Below are 16,248 nucleotides of genomic sequence, written 5' to 3'. Positions count from 1 at the left end.
GGACTTAACAAGGGGCAGTGGTCAGGGGCCTGTGGATTTGAGAGAGTCCAGAAATTAGCCCATATATACACTCTGTGACGGATACTCTGAGGGACTGGATCAAGGCACTGAGTACCTTGTGTCCTGGGGTTCTGAACTTTGAGCCTCATATTGAGGGTTGTGAGCCGAGTGGAGGTGGACTGGGGCCGGAAGGCTGGCGCACAGAAGGAGAGTGTGCTCAACCCAGCATGAAGATGTCCAGTAGCCGCTTCACCACAGGGCAGTGGGATCTAGGATAATTATAGGCTGAGCCCACACTTTCTGAGTTCAGAGCCTCAGGGTCGGAGGGGAGTAGGTGGGAAAAGGGTCGGAGGCAGGCGGGATTAGGTCAGGAATAAGGACCTGGAAGAATTTCCTACCATAAAATGCCAGGACTTGAGCAAAGAATCGGTATTTCTCTGTTTTCCCAGGAAGGCTGTGAAGCAAAGTATGTGTAGCAGTGGCCAGCGCACTGGAGGTCCTGCCAGCTGTGGCTCCCAGGCAGAGGAGGGCTGGAATTGCCATCTGGAGGAACGCGTTTGTTTTGTTGATGCAAAGGCCCTGGTAGAGCCCATGAAGAGACTGCTTGATTGGCAGTAAGCAGATTGTCTTCCAAGAGAACTTCGTTAGATATTGCCAGTGCTTCTGCTTTGTAAAGGCTGCTTTGTCTCAGACTGATGGCTAGGAGTGAGTCCCTGGCAGAGCTGCAGTCTTCTTCCAGGCACTTCCCAGGCCATTTCCTAATTTCCCCACCCTGTGTTTGGTGCCTTTCTTCTCTTAGGCCAGCTGCTTTTAGGCAGGGAGTCTGAATCTCCCATCTTTTCCTCTAGGAAAGGTTGCCTTATGTGGTGATGGTCTTCTTCTATCTGATCCCGAGCAGATGACTCCAGAGCCCCATGGGGTTCTGCTGAAAGGATTAGATGGAGGCTCTGTAGCTCCTGAAACAAGATGCCTTTCTGCTGCTTTGGATTCATTCAGAAAGCAAGGGGACTAGGTGACTAGGTTAGAACCACAGATCTGGGTGACTGCCAAAGAACAATGCAGTAGAACATTGAAGCTAGAAGGGACCATTGGAGAACAGCTAGTTCCAGCAGCCCAATACCCCTCTCATTATATGCAGGAAAAAGCGGAGGCCCTGTGGGGGACAGGGACTTGCTCAGGATCTCACCGCCCTGTAACCAGGACCTGGACTCCAGTCTGATGACTCTTTTCTCTACTCCTGAATTTTTAGTTTTTCCCTTCTTAACCACATTGCCACTCAGAGGTAGAAAAGGAAAATTGTAAAGTCCTAAAGAGCTCTTGTGTAAACCTGCCTACTCACATGGCAACCAGAGCCCAGTGTAGGAAAATGGGCAGGACACATGGGTAGAACTGGGTGTCTTCAGTGGACATGCTGCTGGACCCCAGCCTGGTGGGCACTGGGAGCTAGGCTCTCTAGAGGCATCTGAAGTTATACTGCATCTCTTAGGCATTCCAGGATCCAGCCAGTAATATTGAGATAACAGCTTTCTTTTCTTGAATTCCAATGATCCCAAAGTAAGGAGTGACTTTAAAAGATTTATTCTGCTCCTGTGTTTTCAGATTTGGCATTTCAGTTTTTAAAGAAAAGTTTTTTAAAGAAAAGACTATAATTTCTTCTAGTGATCAAATCTAGAACCTAATGATCATATACACACATATATATTAAAATATATATATATATATATATAATTTTTTTTCTTCTCTTGAATCTGAGTGGATAGACTATGTAAGGCTATCCACTCAAATTCCCTCATCTAATGGAGGGGGCAGCTGTTTCTGTGGGGTTTTTTTTTAAAGAGTCTTTTTAAGTGTTTCATTTATTGAACACATTAATTGGTTGCCCACTCTGAATGAAATATGAAAGTAGATAGACTTCAAGGGGCTCACAACTGTGGGGGAGAGGGAGTGCAAGTAGCAGTGATAAAATGATATAAATACCATGATAAAGGCATCCTAAACTGCTGTGGGCTTGCAGAGTAGACAAACAGATCCTGCCAGGAGATCAAGAAATATTTCACAGAGGAGGTGATGACTGAGTTGGGCCTTGAAGGCCATTTGGTTTTGCTAGTTAGGGAAGGGGAGGCACTCAGAAAAAGGTAACAGTGTGGGCAGCTGGGGAGGGAGAGGAGAAATGCAGTTTTCAGAGCACCAGCTGGTGTGTGATGGTTGTGCCTGTAATGGAGTGGTGGTCGTGGGGGAGTGTGGCAGGAGAGGAAGCCGGAAGGGATTTCAGATTTTGGTGGCCATGTCTGTCACGGGAGGGGTTTGGGCTTAGGCGCACTGCTGTTGCTATTATTTAGGCCTTCATTATTTTTCCCCCAGACAGTAGTTTTCAGTTTCTTTTCAGTAATGGAAAAACATTTTTTCAAACAATATTTACACCCATCTCCTAATTATAAAACATAAGATGACTTTTTAAAGTAAAAGTGTATTTTCTGTAAGCACAGTGACCTGCACAGTGGAGGTGAGAGAAAACATTTTTGTCCTTGAATGGAGCTGACCCGGGAGAGCCTTCCCATCTGTGGGCGTTGAGCCATTCCTGCATCCCACTTGGTTTGGCAGTGATACTTGTGCTGGAGTGCCTGTGAGTAGGCACTCTGGGACTGGGAAAGGCTGTAAAACCCTGGAGCGCGTCCCCGGAAGAGTGACCTTACGAGGAAAGTTCTGGGAAACAAACCACAGGGAGACTTTACAGGAATTTTTGGTTGAGCCCACAGGCAAGGCACATGAGGAAAAGACATGTAATTATAGTTTGTAAGTCTATGAAAAGATACAATGAGTGACGTGAAATGGCTGTTCTAAGTTTCTTCTTCCTGTTGGACAGGAAGAAAGGGGGTTTTATGCATTCATTCAGCAGATTTTTATTGTGTGCCAGCTATGAGCTGGGCCCTATCCTAAATGCAGAGAATATGGTGGTTAGCAAAACTTTCAAGGTTCCTGCTCCTAAGGAACTCAGGGGGGAAGCAAGTAATCACACAAATGAGCAATTGCAGGTTATGGTAAGTGCCATGGAGGGTGAGTCCTCATTTACACTGGAGGATCGTGAAAGACTTCTCTGCAGAGGTGAGAGGCAAGTTGAGGCTAGGCGAGTAAGATTCAGCTGGGTGAAGACTAGGGTGTGGGGGAGTGTCCCAGGCAAGGGGAGCAGCCTGGAGAAGATCTGACACTTTGGGAAACTAAAAGGTGGCCTGTGTAGCTGGCACCCAGAGTGGGAGGGTAGGAAATGTGCTGAGAGGAGAGGAGGTTGGAGAAAGATCATGCTGGGCCTTATAGGTCCTGGTAAGAATTCAGATTTTATCCTAAATGCAGTGGGAAGCCATTGAAGTGTGCTAAGCAGGAAATGACATGATTTGGTGTAAAAGGGTGATTCAGACAGCTCTGTGGAGAACGGAGGTGTGAGGGCAAGAGTGAAAGCTGGGGCGATTAGGAGGTTGGTGCAGTGGTTAAGGGGAAAGACTGGGGTGGCAATGGAGGTGCAGAAAAACGGACAGATAAAAGATAAATCTTGGAAGTAGAATTATTTGGAGTCGGTAAGTGGATTGGCTGCGGGGAGTGTGAGGTAGGGATGTGCAAGGATATCTCCTGGGTTTCTGGCTGAAGTCTGCATGTGGGCCTCCCAGCAGGTACTAGACCACATACGGCTGTAAAAGCCCTATCCTTCCGGAAAGGTCAGGTAGGATTGATCTGAATCCAGCATTGCAGAGGCAGCAGAAGGATTCAGCTGTCCTTTCGCTCTGCCCAGTTCAAGGAGCTTATACACAATAGCAGCACCCAAGCAGCGATTTCAGTTCTCCCACTAATGCGGCCCTTACTATGTCCCTACCTGGTCCCCCCAGGGGAGGGCCCTAAGGAACCGCTGTAACCCCGGTGTGCCACTAGGGGGAGCATGGCCTGCATTCTGTGTCTGGTCTGGAGGGCTTTTTGAAGTTTGCATTACTTTAAAGACTGACTTGTATCAGCTTTAGTACTCAACCTTGTCCCTTCATGCTGCTTAGAAGAATGCCTGACATATGGTAGGTGCTCAATAAACATTAGTTGGTATTAATATTATAACTGTGACTATTGTCTTATTGTAAAAATGAATGGGCATCACCTCTGCTTTCTCATCATGGAGACTGGGCAAGTGGAATGTGCATTTTGGGCATCAGGAGCAGAGCAGAGGGCTGCCTGTTGGGAATGGGATGGGGGAGAAGTTTAGTGATTTGATGGTATTGCCCTTGCCGTTTCATCTTGTCTTCCTTTGCAGATGGGGGTGGGGGACACTAGGGCCTATGAGGAATTCCTGAGTTGGTACTCGGGTCAGGGTATTGGGTTGGGTATTTCTAGTAGGTGGTTGAGGATACCCTCTTTGAAGCTCTGATTGCTTCACTGAAGCAAAAGTGCCCCCCACTTAGGGTTTGTGCCATTCTGTTATTTCCTGTTGTATTTTGTGACACACCTCCTACCTTATCTCCTGACATATATTTACCTTTTAAACTTGACTGAATTAAAATCTTGTTTTAAGAAATTTGTGGTATATTGGACATTAGTGAAAAACACAGAAATTCTGCAAGGGATCTCAGCCTTAAAGATTCCATCAGAATCTCTCTAGCACGGTTTTAGGAAGCAACGTTGAAAAAAGTCTTCCTTGAGCCTCAGGGGCCTCTTCTTGGGGGCAAACCAACTGCCCCAGGTTTTGTTTGTTTGTGGTGAAGAGCAGCTGAGATGAAGTTCTTAGCTCAGTGCCTGGTTGAAGGAGAATGCTTTCACACACATCTTTTCATGCTCATCCCAGCCCTGTCACTTGCCCAGGGGACAGGTTTTATATGGAAACTGGGAGGCTAGGTGATCTGCCCGGAGGCACATGGCTGCTGTGGAGCCGGCGCTACCTGATCTTCTGACCCCTGCTCTGTCTGGTGCTCTTGGAACTACTCTGCTTAATATACGGAAGAGGGTTGAAAGGCTTGGCTACTATTTCTAGATCTGTTATCTTCTGGTTCTGTGACCTGGGCCAAGTTATTTGGCCTCTCTTTTAGATTTTTGAAAAAATCTGTTAAATTAGTATGATAGTACCATCCTAACTGTGGGTCTCTTGGGTTGAACAGATGAGCCAAGATTTGTAAGAGTACTTTGGAGAAGTGTAAGGTAATTTATAGCTATAGGGCAGGACTTTTTTTCTCTCATCTGTGCACCTGTATGTTTCACATCTCATAGAGGCTATCGTAGAGCCTTCAGGCTAATAGATGATAGTAGGGCCTATTTGATCACGACTCAGAAGGAGTCTCTATCTTCCCCAGGGAACCCAGCCTTGTATCTCATAACTGGCTGTCAAAAAAACTGTTAGTTTGTAAGATCAGATGGCAGTGTACCTTAGAGGAAAGTACCAGACTAGGGGGCAGCGGACTGGTCTCTACTGTTAGTTCTTCGACTGCCAAACTGGCTTTGTAACTGTGGACTAGATATTTGATCCCTCTGAGCCTTAGTTTTCCCATCTATAAAATGGTGATAATGATATCTATCCAGTATACTTCAAAAGGTTTTGGGGATCGAACAAAATAGTGCATGTAAAAGAATATTACAAAGCAGAGGACTTCCCTGGTGGTCCAGTGGATAAGACTCCGTGCTCCCAATTTAGGGGGCCCGGGTTTGATCCCTGGTCAGGGAACTAGATCCCACATGCCACAACTAAGACCCGGCACAGCCAAATAAATAAATATTTTAAAAAATATATTACAAAGCAGAAATATGCATCGGGGGATTACGCTTAGAGGGCCTGCTGTGTCCCAGGCACTGTGCTAGCTCTTTAACAGCACTGGTATTACTTCTGGCCATGACGACAGCTCACAGAAAGCCTGGGCTTTAGGCTGTATTTGTATCACATTTGTTGCTTGGGCTGTGACTCTGACTTGCCCAGGACACTTACTGGACCTGACCTGGTGTCTTTCCTCTCCATTGCAGGAAGATGAGAGACTGCTTTGGCACCAGCACTAGTACCATGAGTCCCTGCACTGGTTAAAGCCATCACCACGGCCTGGGCAGGCAGCAAGGTAAGAAGAGAGGCCAGTCCAGGCGAGCTCCAGGGAGGTGAATGCATTTCCGCCTCAGCTGCTGCCGGGGAAAATCCCAAGCGCACAAACAAGTCGAGGCAGTGCATCTGGGTCCTCCTACCCTCCCCTCACTCCAGGACCCAGAGGAAGGGCTTGCTTCCCCTCCAAGTGTTCCAGCTAGCTCCCTCCCCCCCTGACCAGGACTCTTCCAAGTTATAAAAAAAATGAGACACTGGTGGGGAGCAGAACAAGTCCACTCACTGTCTTCTCCCTTCTCCCCTCTGAGCTGTTGAAGCGAGTTCTCAGGAGCAGCCCAGAGCCCTTGTCTGACTGGGAGGGAGGTAGGAGGAGTGGAATGCGTGCAGAGACCGAGCTGATCAAAAGACAGTGCTGTTTCGTGAAAGCCTCCCAGAACTGAGGGAGAGAGAGGGAGACAGCGAGGGAGGGGTCGGGGGAGAGAAAGGGAGGGAGAGAGAGAAAGGGAGGGAGGGAGGGAGAGATCGGGAGCGAGCGCTGGCGAGAACAGGGTCTCCATGACGACTGGCCTGGCCGGCCAGCAGTGCTCCGCTCATTTGGCTGGAAGGAGCGCCACGAAAGGTCAGAGGAAGGAGCCGTGGGAAGCTCGCAGCAGGTATCCGAGCCGGAGCGAGTGGATTTGGGGGCCCTGGGCTCCCTAACAGACTGTGGTGTGAGCCAAACTGCTGAGAATGGAGTGGGCAGGAAAGCACCGGGACTTTCAGGTAAGGTCAGCTCCAGGCTTGGATTGTTTTTCCTCCTTTCCTGGCCAGTCTTGGGCTGTTTTCTGGGAGGCAGGCAAGTGTCTGTACTCTGTGCTCGGGGTTTGGGGCTCAGGAATGATGTCATGCTCCAACAGTTGGATTCTATTAGCTTAAGGAGGAGGGAAACAGCCAATTTTCTTGACTTTGCAGATCTAGCTGATCTCACTCTTACTGAACCTGAGGTGTTTAGACTTCACTATAGGAATCATCATCTTACTTTTATTTAGCACAAAGTCTCAGGATATTTTACAGGAAGGGTCTTTTATGTAGAAAAATGAGTTATCATCACTCCAGCATTGTGTTTGTAGTTCTTACGTGGAAACTCCAGTGTCTTTTGAGTGGCTTGGTTTGTTCTAGTGAACACTGTCTGTTTTGTCTCTTGGTGCTGCTATGTCTGACCTAATGAAAAAAAAAAAAAAAGCTAATTAACTCAGCTGGGAGCCTGTGGTGAGCTCCAAGTCTCTCCGGAGTAGTTATTAGGACAGAGGGACTGTCCTAGGGATATCTGAACCGGGGTTGGTCTCTCTCTCTGGCCCCCAGGTAGCTTGGTAAGAAGCAAGCTGTCCTCCTTCATTAATAAAGTCCATCACAGGCTTTCCTTAGAAAATACATGGGGTGGAGGCAGGTGGTGTCTGGGGGCTGGGGGACCTGCAAAGAGGTTTTTCTTATCCAGATATCTCAGAGTGAGCTGCTGCTAAGAGCTAGGTTACCTGAGGAGACATGAAGTGCTGTGGTTGTGCTGAATGGATTCCTTGGTTAATATTTTAACCAACTCTCAGGGCATGCAGTGTCCATGCCGCACGCCCCTTCTACACTGTCCTATGTTTCGGTAAAACTTGTTCTGACCTAGAGGACTAGTGTGTGGTGAACTCATTGTGGCCTAGGAGAGGAGACTGTTCCAGAAAGGCACTTTCATAGGTGATGAGGTAGCTACGGTTGTCAGTGATCTTATCAGGAGGGTTAACGCAGTGGACACTCCCTGCAGTGGAGACCCATTGGGATGTGCTTCCGCTTCAGCCATGTTATATCTTAAACTTACTGCTGGGCCTCAGGAAACTTGGTGGGTGCCTTTGGTTTCTCTGTGGGATGAGGGAACAGCTGCCATCCTGGCTCTTTGGTTTTTCTTCTTGAACTTTCTGAACAGAATGTCTTTTGTACTCTGGCAAACAATGAGGGGGGCCTTCTGATTAACTTCGGGTCAGCTTGCCAATGAAAGCACTGGCCATGTCCCCAAGCGGGCTCCCTGAATGTGGACATGTGTACATCATTGTTGTGGCCTGAGGCTCCATAAGGGTGAACTCCATGGCCCTGGACCTCAGACGGGCCGCTTCTAAAGTGATGCCTCCTTTCACTGCACTCCAGGGCTCCTCTGCTTGGTTGACACCTCGGTTAACTGGGGGGATGTGGCATGGCGCTGTTGGCTGGGACTCAGTTTGGGGGATGTGAAGAGGAGGCCTCTCTGAGTCAGTGGCCCCTTCGGTGGACAACGCAAATCCAGGATCTCAGTTCTCCTCTACTCGTGTGGATGTGTTTGGGCAGCTCCTCCAATTTTATGGTCCCCACACGTGTGAAGAGGGCTAGCAGATGATCTTTCTTTTGGTGTAGCAGAATGAATAATGGATTTGGGTTTAGGAGACGTGAACCGTGGCCAGGTTCTGCTACTTACCATAAAGGTAGCCATGGGCAAGACCCTCAACCTCTACGACCTTCAGATTTATTGGCTGTGAAATGGGGATAATGATAATAGCTCCTTCATAGGACTGTTGCGGGGAGCAAATGAAATAATTTCCATGAACGTAGTTTTAAACAAGTCAAGTCCTATATGATGTAAGATGTTATAAATTGACACTTGATGGATGGTCCCTCTTTCTTCTGGAAAGTCACTTTGTTCTGGTTTTCCCATTTATAAAGTCCCTTCTTCTCTTTTGCATTTATAAATAAAAATGAGAAAATCCTTTTAAAACTTCTTCAAGATGTGAAAAGAAACAAATAGTGCTTTCTTTGGGTTGGGAAGTTTAGTGATGTTCACTGTAGACTTTGAGCCATAAATGATCCTTCAGAGATGAAGCTTTCCTTGGGTCACCTGACTCACATGTTTTAGTATGGAGGAGAGGGATTCCAAGAGACCCTTTGCTTTTCCCACAGCTGCCTGGCGCTTACGGAGTCATAGATTTTAGAAGCTGGAAGAGAGGCTACTGGTTGCCAGGGCTGGTTCCCTCATCCTGTTAGGTTCTGCTGGGGAAACTGTTGCGAGTGAGCAGGGAGGCCTTTCTCCTCCGTTTTGGGTTTGAAAGGCAGGGTTCTAACTGGCAGGAAGTGTTATTGCTCTGAAAGGTCCTTGGGGGCTAGGCAGCTCTTTTAGGAACCTGTGGCTACAGCTTAGAGGGAAATAAGAAAGAAACAAGGAATTGGGAATTCCAAGGGCAGAGATACTCGATATGCCGTGGGACTGTGCAAGGAACAGAATAGCAGGGGAGTGGAGCCTCTGGGCAAGGGCGTCCCAGCTCTGTCCTCAGAGACTCAGGGAGGCTCCTGGCATACTAGGTGGGAACACGGGAAAGGGCCGGCACCCCACCTGCAGCCGCAGCTTTTGTTGTAGGGCAAGGGCACACCTGCCAGCCAGGCCCTGGAGTAGTGCCTTGGAAGAAGCCCTTGAACAGACAGATTTTTTTTTTTTTTTTTTTTTTTTTTAAATAACGGAGCCTTTTTTCCAGGTGAATCTTGTCACAGCAGCCTCTCCAGCCTGAGGGGAAGCTGTCCACAGCTTAGCTTGGGGCTGCAGCTGTTCCCCACTCCTTGTCAGTCCAGTTTCCCAGAGCTGAGTCACAAATCGGATCCCTCCCTGTTCCTTAAGGATGAAAAAGTAACATTCCTGTTCTTACTCCCTCTCTCCCCCTTCCTTTACGCCTCTTCCTGCACTCTCTGCCCCTGGGCTCCTTCTCTCTGTAAAATTAGAATAATCAGTTACCCAGGGAAGTTGCAATTCTGAAATACTTTGGAGGACAGGCCAAGGCCGTCCTCAGTTCTGCTGGCTCTGCCCCTGTCCCTGGAATGCAGGGCTTGGGTGTACCATTTGGACGGGCACCACAACTCCAGATATCACAGCCACACTGCTGGCCCGGGACTAAGAGAGGCTGCGTCCCGTCCCCGCCTCACCTGATTCTAATGACTACTTCCGGGAGGTAGGAACCTGAGACAGGTAGAGGGTCTGAGTCCTGGGCTGTCCAAAGCACCTTCCTGCAGGCTGGCAGGACTGAGAGGCTGAGAGCATGTCATCCTGTTGCTTCTCTTAGCTGTTACCTGTCACTGCCCTGGAGACTCCTGATTTCTCATGTTGGGCCCAAGAGAGTTTGCTGAGGCAGCCAAGCAAAGGGAACGTGTGTGGAGCCTGGGGGAGGCCGGGCAGCAGCCCTGCACGGCTTTGGCTTGTCTTCCTTCTGTCCCTCCACCTTAGCTTGGGAGAGCAGGCTGTAGGGAGGGGGCCTCGCAGGAACCATGCGAAAGTGGAAAAGGGGCCAGGAGGGCATGAAAGAAAAAAAAAAGACCACCTGGCATGGTCTGCAGAGAGTTCTCTTTCTGTGGGAAAACTTGCACTAGTGAGTGACTTCTTCTGGGGGTGGGGAGGGAGACTGTGCATCTCTTTTATGCTGGGGAGAAGCTGCTCTGTGCACCTGTCCCAATAGGTGGGTGGGGTGAAATGCGGGTGTATCCATCTGAGGGGAACATGCCACGTGATATATCGTCTGATAGAAAAAATCCAGGGTCTCTGTTTCTAGCCATGGGCCCTAGAAAACTGGCCTGCACGTGTGTATGTGTGTATGTGTGTTTTGAGGGGCGAGGAAGATGCTGAATGAGTCTAGACTACCTTATTGAAGGATTTCTCCAAAGATCCCTTCTCATTTTTTTTTGGCTCAGGTATACTGCTGTTGAGGGGCTGTTGAAATGATCACAAGACTCTTCTCTGAAAACTGCCTGAATCTTAGATTGCACTGTCTCTATAAAGGGTGAATTATATGCAATCAGGATATGAAGCCTTCTTAACCAAAGCTGACCTGTTCCTAAGAGTTTGTCATGAAACCACCTGTTTCTCAAAGATCCAGACTCTTTTTCTGTGTGACTTGTCACTGAAGGGATTTGTATGTGAGCTGGAGATTGGCCAATAGGAAGCGTCACAGTGGATGAAGGACTATTTGAACCTGGGAAAAAGGAGATAAACATAGGGTTATGGGAGATAAGATCTGAAGCAGTAGGAAGATTACTAGAAGGAACAGGAGAGAAGCCCTGGGAGGGGGATTGAGGAGAGGGTAGTTGTCAGGGACAGGAAGGGTGATAGAGGGTGTACCTGGGCTGACCTAGGAGGCCTTCGTGATACAGCAGAATGCTGGCCCGCCCCCAGGGGCTCAAAGAAACAGTGTTGTGTAGATCCTAACAAGCACTGGGAGGGCAGGAGTGGGTGGGAGCGGCTGGCACTGCGGTCAACACCCCTGTTCATTTGCTCTTTGGGCCCAGAGACATCTCTGGTGCCCATATGTTCTCTTGGTCTGTTTACCCATTTAGTCAGTGAATACAGAGGGTCTGGGCCAAGAGCTGGGGAGGATCTAAAAAAGTATCAAGTGTGGGATTTATCCCATATATATATTGTATTACTTGTTGTAGTATAGTTATTTCCTCCCCAGTGTGAGCCTCTGTCCGTGTGACTGAGAAGAAACACAGACCTACTGAAGTTTTAGGTTTTGGTGGTAGGGTTAATGGCTATCTCATGCATTAGCCTGGGAAAAAGGAAGAGGGTCCAACTCTTAGACTCTGATTTGAAGCACTGTTTGAGTAATGGGAGAGAGCCCACTAAAGGACTGGAAATAGGAGGAGGGTGTTTGAGGCTTCTCTGACAGTGTCTGACCCTGGTGCGTGTGTGCAGGGGGTGGGGAACGGGAAAAGGGAAATGGGAAAATTGGAAAGAAAACTATAAAGTCAGCTAGTTTCTAGAACTCTTTAGATTTGTTTGAGGAACTGATTTTGGTATGTTCATTCATGTCTTGGAACACAGGCTCCCTTATGGAGTTCTGACAACTGAGTTTTATAGATTGCTTTTAAGTGAGTCAACCTGTAATGTGTTTGTTCAACTCTCAGTGACTATTAGATATTCAGTGAGTGTATGGTGCTGCCTTAGAGCAGCTCTGATGGAATTATTTGCACATAATGAGAGTATCTTACATGCAGTGTAGTGAAGTGATTAAGGGCTGGAACTCAGGGGTCATATAAACACAGGTTTAGAATCTGACATTACTCTTTACTAGCTGTGTGACCTTGGGTAATTTATCTAATCTCTCTGAGTCCCAGTTTTCTGTAAGGCATCTGTAAAATGGATATAATAATAACTCTTAGCTTGTTACAGTTGTGGTGAGGATTGAATGAAATGATACATGTAAAGCTCTCAGCCCAGTGCCTGGCACACAGTAAATGTTCAGTGCTTTCCATTATTATTATCAACTTGGAGCAGCTCTTTGAAGAGAGTAAGGCTGGAATCTCTTAATCAGGTTGGGGTTACTAGGCTAGGAAAGTCAAATCATATTCTTCTTTTAGAAGGAGTGTATACTTTGTACTTTATTCATCTCTCTGTCAAGACCCCAGGAGAGTTTCTGACGTGGTCCTTCTCAACCCAGCTTCATAGGCTCAGCTGTACCCTCTTGTAGGATGCTTACCCTTCATAGTCATGGGAGTCTAGAACTGCTTCTTGCTTGCCCCTTTCCTACAGGCTGGCCCAGGTAGGACCTTGAGGTCCCCCTTAACGCAGCATTGGAGGCCCTTCCCAAGCTGCTCTCAGTGCTCTGGACACTGGCTACCCTAGCACTCCTCAGCTCTGCTTCCATGAATTCTATCCTGTATCCTTCAAGACCCAGCTTAGAACATAGGCTTTGCAGCCAGCTCTGGAGGTTCATAGTCTGGCACTTCGTCTTACTATCTGTGGACCTCTGGAGTTAACCTTTGTAAACCTTAGTGTCTTTATCTGTAAATTGGGAGTAATATTACCCATCTTAAAGATCTGTTGCAGGGGTTAAATGAGATAATTTACATAAAGCACTTATCTTAGTTTCTGGCACACATATGCTCTCAAAAAATGCTAGCTGCTGGGGCTTCCCTGGTGGCGCAGTGGTTGGGAGTCCGCCTGCCGATGCAGGGGACACGGGTTCGTGCCCCGGTCCAGGAAGATCCCACATGCCGTGGAGCGGCTGGGCCCGTGAGCCATGGCCGCTGAGCCTGCGTGTCCGGGGCCTGTGCTCCGCAACGGGAGAGACCACAACAGTGAGAGACCCGTGTACCGCAAAAAAAAAAAAAAAATGGTAGCTGCTTCTGCTGTTAGAGATCTCTCCCTCCTAAGAACTTCTCTGCCCGCACACAGGAGTAGAAAGAGCCCTGGCCAGGTAGTAAGCAGATCTGAGCTTTAGTCCTGGCTCTAGCTACGACTTGCTGGGTGACCTTGGGGAAGTAACTTGGCTTCTCTAGGCTTCAGTTTCCTCTTCCAGGAAGTGGGAGGTTTGGATTGAGTGTTTTCATTGACATTCTGACTTGACTCTTGATATGCATTATCTTATCTTTCCAACTAGATTTCCCTAAAGTCCAATGAAGCTAAGTAAAATATTTGATACATTTTATTTCCTCAGACTGACCAACATACTTAATTTATGCTTAAAAACATATTTGGGTAACTTTTTTTTTTAACCCCATCAGCTGGAGTCTAAGAAGCATTTTGCCTTGGTTCGTATAACTTGGAGACTGGGAACTTGTTCTCAGCTGCATAGGGCTCGGTTGCAACAACTTGCAGAGAGGCTCTAGCCCTTAGTAAGTTAGAAGGTCTCCCAGGTCATTAAGAAAGGAGGTGGTGGTTTCACTTAGTGCCTCTGGAAAAATTTTGGTCAACACATGTTTGGAGTACTCATTTGTTCTGCTGTAAAGACTTAGACCAGCTCTGTGAATAAATGCGGCCAACATTGTTTCCTTCTCTCAGTGGAGAAAACTGGCAGTGTTTTTTGACAGACCCTCTCTCCTTTAGAGTCTGGAGTGAGCCAGTTGTGCTCAGAGACAAACCTGTGTGTTAAGGGAAGAGCCATCCAATGAAAGAGTGATGTTTAGAGCCTGGTCGGGCTGTCGGGGTTCACATTCTGGCTCTGCCACGTCCAGCTCTGTTGCCTTGGGGAAGGTACTTAGCCTCCCATGCCCCAGTCCCTCTTCTATAGAATGGAGGTGGTAATAGTACTATTTCATAGGGTCGTGGTGAGGCCTAAATGTCAAGTGCTGAGAATAGCACCTCGTATCTAGCACTTCATGCAATGTGAGCCACTATAGTTATATTTATTATTCCCTTGTAAGCCAAGCACGCTTTATTTCTGAGTGGCTAGTCTGTCTGTCCAGTGTGTTCTGCTGAGAAATGTGAGGCGCTATCCCCTTCCTCCATGTCTTGGACAGATATCTAGTATCGGCAGGGCAGTAGTAAGTGTCCCCTGTCAGTTCAGAGGTCATAGCTCTTGTACCTTGCTTTTGTAAAGAATTATGTAAACCAGAGGGGGAATCTGGCGGAACAAAGGAGCATCTAGGTTGAAAGGACCCTCTCTGATGAGTAATGCATGTTCTGTGGCAGAGCCCTGGGCAAAAGAAGAAGAAGGGAAGTGGGCTGAGGGAGAGTGTAAATTCAGGGGCAGAGAGAGCTAGGGAACGAAGAGTGGTGACTATCCCCAGGCAAATGGTTGTGGCTAAGACAGTGAGCTGTATAAGAAGCTCCTGGCACTTTATCTTCCAGGAGACACGTTGTCTCCACAGCCCCAGGTGAGACTTGCCCCCGACAGTGAACACTGAGACGAGTCTCGGAGGAGCGGTGGATTGGGACGGGGAGGTTCTAACCTGTTCCTCACAAGAAGGAGTAGTACCAAGTAGCTTGGTGCATCTTATCTACAAGTGTAATTATAAAGAGATTTCCTTGTTCAACTGCAAGAAACAGGAACTTTTGCTGCCGTATTTAGCAGCATGTTTTAAGTCCCTCAAATCTCCTTTGAGTGCTACCAAAGCTCTCAGCTTTGTTGTTATCTCTTGTTGAGCTAGAGTCTGGGAAGGTCATATCAACAGTGCCAATTTATGGGCCTGCTGAACCCAGGCTGGCCTAGGGCAGAATGGGGAGTTCCTGGGAGTAGGTGCTTCACAGATTTTCCCTTTGAATGAGGCTGTTTATAATTTAAGGTTCCTTTTGCTTTAGAAGACCAAACTCTGTGGATTAGGGTCAAACATTTTATTTCTTCCGCAGTTTTGCTTCTGTAGGCTCCCAGAGGCAGGAGCTCAGTCTCTACAGTAGCTCCCTGTACAGTCAGGAGACGCTCAGCCTTGATGGTACTTTCAGCTACCAACACTATGCCTCACACTCCTTACTGGAGGTAAGTTTTCTTGGCACAGAGTTATGTCAGACTCCCCTACCTCATTTAGTTTATTAGCAATTTTTGACCTATTGTGTGTTCTGAAGGAGTGATTAAAAGAAGTGAAGGGCTTCCCTAGTGGCGCAGTGGTTAGGAATCCGCCTGCCAATGCAGGGGACACGAGTTCAAGCCCTGGGCCGGGAAGATCCCACATGCCGCGGAGCAACTGAGCCCGTGCGCCACAACTACTGAGGTCCTCGTGCCTAGAGCCCGTGCTCCACAACGAGAGAAGCCACCGCAATGAGAAGCCCGCGCACCACAATGAAGACCCAATACAGCCAAAAAAAAAAAAAAAAAAAAGAAGTGAAGACCACAGTGTGTAGAAACCACACGTGGGGACTTGTACTCATTTGTAGGGATCTAAGAATAAGAAGGTCAGACCCATGTGTACCTATACTTTGTCACTTGGCAAATGGATGCAAATAGGGAAAGGAAACTAAAGAACCTGACTGACCCTGACACCTATAAAGAAGTGTGGTATTTGAATGCAAAAGGAAAGTACCTGGGGTAGCTGAGTTGAACTTGGCAATGTCAGTCTGCGGTCTGTGACTTCACTAACTCAGAGAACTGAGGCTTTGGAATCTAGAAAGAGAGCACTGAAGTTTATTTTCTTTGCCCCCCTCTAACCCCCAGATTTACTCACCCCTTAGGGTTCCAACATAAGTGGAAATGCCAGATAAATTGCTGTTTTTGAAATGGAGTGGGCAGCACTGTCCTCTGTGGGACCCGGTCTCTCTGGGCTGTGAGTCATCACTGCTGCTCAGGATTGGGTTACCGCTCAACTGTGCTGGGAGAGCCAGCTGTGAGGATACTGGTGGTAAGAAGGGCGGTGGGTTTTCTTAACGCTGAGTAAGTGCCCAAAGGGAAGTGGCAGGGGTCAAATTAAAAAGAAAACAATGAGGAACAACTGGAAAATTTTGTTGTATTTAAATCTCATTAAATGGAAGT

The 16,248-nt window shown here is 47.7% G+C and overlaps 1 protein-coding gene across 12 annotated transcripts in view; it reads left to right on the top strand.

Annotated features, from left to right (window-relative positions):
- Window positions 1–16,248, top strand: part of DENND2B (DENN domain containing 2B) — a 176,018-nt gene that overhangs the window by 59,539 nt on the left and 100,231 nt on the right. For 7 of the 12 annotated variants that reach the window (XM_073808580.1, XM_073808577.1, XM_073808584.1 and 4 more), the window contains one exon: window positions 5,977–6,065. The exons of 2 other annotated variants lie outside the window; for them this stretch is intronic. The gene's annotated coding sequence lies outside the window, so the exon portion shown is untranslated. Of the gene's footprint in view, window positions 1–449; window positions 615–5,976; window positions 6,066–6,625; window positions 6,806–16,248 lie in introns of those variants that run through there. 3 more of the 12 variants (XM_033862504.2, XM_073808582.1, XM_073808576.1) reach the window with 2 other exon arrangements.

This window comes from Tursiops truncatus, chromosome 8, assembly GCF_011762595.2.
Source record: "Tursiops truncatus isolate mTurTru1 chromosome 8, mTurTru1.mat.Y, whole genome shotgun sequence".
Lineage (NCBI taxonomy): Eukaryota > Metazoa > Chordata > Mammalia > Artiodactyla > Delphinidae > Tursiops > Tursiops truncatus.
Note: the sequence above shows the minus strand (reverse complement) of the source record. Positions and strands in the feature narration are given on the sequence as shown.